Here is a 2,906-nt window from a genome sequence, read left to right as displayed (position 1 = left end):
TCAGATATTTCACTCTTATGAGGCTTTTAGGCTAGATGTTCACAGGATATGTATTAAGTACTCTAACCTAGGTCTCAGAAAAATACTGCCAAGCACAATCAAATATGCTCATAAAAGATGTTCATGAAAAGATGCAATAACTATTACCTATATATTAATCTATGTTTCAAAAATTAAATCCTAATTCAAGTACTACGTGAGATTTCTAGACTAATATCATCATGGAGAAGGGAACAATACTATTATCACTAAGTGCCTAGTATAAATAATATTTATGATTTTTAATTTTTTATAAAGAAAAGTGCGTAATTTACATCCTAAAAGTGTCTAATATTTGCAAATGTTTCTATCCCACCCCCAAACAATCGAACGCTTTGTTCTCAAAGTGTAAAGAGATAAGGAAAGAATTTATCATAGAAACGTGGCAAAAATTGGCAGTACCTGTAATAGAAATATTGTAAAGATGATATGATAACATGAAGCACAATTAAACTGTTACGTACTAACTAACACAAACTCTACTGGAGCAAACATGACAGGCAAAGGGTGGCAAAAAGATTTGAAATGAAATACCAAAATATGCCACCCCCAAACAAAATTGGAAAACTCTTTTTAAGTTTGAAAATGTTTGTTTGGCCTATACTCCAGAAAGGTGGTATGTTACAAAAAAATATATGGGTCTTTTTAAGTCAGATTCCCTAGACTTAATGTGATATATATGTATTAGCATGCAGTTTACCATACATCAATAATCTAAATAATTGTGGATCTTTCCATAAATAGTTAACACGTAATGCACCACCAAATAGAATTAAGTACCAAGATTTTCTATGGCATGGCTTAGTAGAATGGGAGTGAATTCTGATGGATCTAGAACCTAATCGAGCATAAAGTTTTTTCTTTTTCTTTGAACGAAAAGGCGTCTAAGTGAATGATCGTGAGAAAATGGATGTTTGTGGAAGATATGTAGGGTATGGATAAGTTTTAGATTGAAGGAATGGAAAAAATGAGTGCGTAGTTTTAGCATAAAACTTATTGGTGGCATGGGTTGGTATTAGCACACATCTGAAAATGAAGGTATCAGGTGGCTCTTTAGGTAGTTCTTGAGAGGGTGGATCATCACAAACTCTTAGAAACTCATCGAATTCCTCATTTAGGTTGTTCACATCCATATAATTATGGTATTCATCTCCATCTTTGAGGAATTCATCTATCTCGTCTATTGTGAGGTTTACTCCATCTCTTGTAGTGTCGGAAGGCAGGGTGGAAAATTCTTTCGCTAGTTCAGTTATGTTCAAGGAGTCAAAATTGTGATCTTTGTCTTCTTCCATAAGAGGGGTATCTACTAGTGTGGGGACAAGATCGTCGGAAGCAGTAATATGATATACAAAACTCTCAATAGACTTAACTTCACCTTCTACAGGAAAACCTAGTTGTCTCTGCTTTTGTCTAAACATGTTAACTTCCACAGAAAGATTTCCAAAAGAAAGAGTCATTGAGCCATCCCGACAATTGATTTAGGCATTGGCGGTTGCCAAAAAAGGACGCCCTAAAATGATGGGAATGGAATCATGAGCAACTTCTGTGTCGAGAATAACAAAGTCGGCTGGATAGTAAAAATCCTGAACTTTAACGAGAATGTTTTCAACTACACCCCTGGGATACTTAATAGAACGATCGACTAACCGCAAAGTCATTTTGGTTGGTTGAAGTTTTGTTAGACCTAGTTGTTTATATAAATAAAAGGGGAGTAAGTTAACACTCGCTCCCGTGTCTAATAAAGCAGTTTGTTATGAAGGTATCACCTAAGGTGCATTATCTGATGGGATCTACCGTGGTCCTTGTACTTAACAATTCCGTTATGTTCAGATAAAGAGGAATATTGTTCAGTTAAGAAGGCTTCATTGGGTATGTTGGTTTTCCTCTTCTTGGTGCACAACTCTTTTAGAAACTTAGCGTGTCCAGGTAGACTTTTTATAGCATCTAGAAAAGGTAGGTTTATAGTCAAATTTTTAAACACTTCCCTAATCTCATCAAAATTCTCGTCCTTTTTAAACACAACTAGTCTCTGGGGATATGGTGGTTTATCGCTATATTTAGCAGAAGGGTTAAAAATATTATTAGTCTTTGCTTTATCTCTAGCCGTTTTCCATCTAGGTGTCCATATTGGAACCTCTACAGGTGTAGGGTCTTCAATTTCTATTATTGGGTCTTGTAATGTTTTCCACTTTTGGTTGTGGTTTAACCGGGTAATTTCTACTAGTTGTAGGGTCTTTGGTTTCTATTATAGTATTTGGTATGGTATCATTTTTAGTTTCTTGGGTGATCTTTAGGCATAGTCACTTGGTTATCAACTACTCGAACGAAGGGTAGTGACTGCCTGTAGGTCCCCTTGGTTTATATTACCATTACAGTGAATACTGTTTATTTCAAAGGCAGTGTTTGTTGACTTAGGATTAGGCATTGCTTGACCTGAAAATACGCCGGTTTGGTTATTATTTTGGTTAGAAGACATGTCAATAACCTTTTGGCACAAAGACTGCATCATTTGCATCGTTTGTTTCATCATATTAGAGTTTTGATCATGCTGATCTTTCATTAAGTTAGTGTTTTGTTGCATAATTTGATTTTGTTTCTCCAACAAGGTCACTACTACTTTGTCTGTAGATGGTTGGACTGGAATTAAAGCTTGTTGAGTGTTCATGTCTTGATGTTGATAGTTGTGGGTCATGGGCACTAAACCTCTATTCTGGTCACCTAAGTTTCCTTGTCCTTGATATTGAGTTAACTGGTTAAAGTGTGATGGTTGTGGTGGTGGTTGTGTATAGACAAGAGGACAATAGAAGTCGGAATGCTCAAGACTAAAACAGACATTACAACGAATAGAATTAATCTTCATGACTGGA

This window comes from Coptis chinensis, chromosome 2 (genome assembly GCF_015680905.1).
Source record: "Coptis chinensis isolate HL-2020 chromosome 2, ASM1568090v1, whole genome shotgun sequence".
In the NCBI taxonomy this organism is placed as follows: Eukaryota; Viridiplantae; Streptophyta; class Magnoliopsida; order Ranunculales; family Ranunculaceae; genus Coptis; species Coptis chinensis.
The sequence above is the reverse complement of the archived record's forward strand: the minus strand, read 5'-3'. Positions refer to the sequence as shown.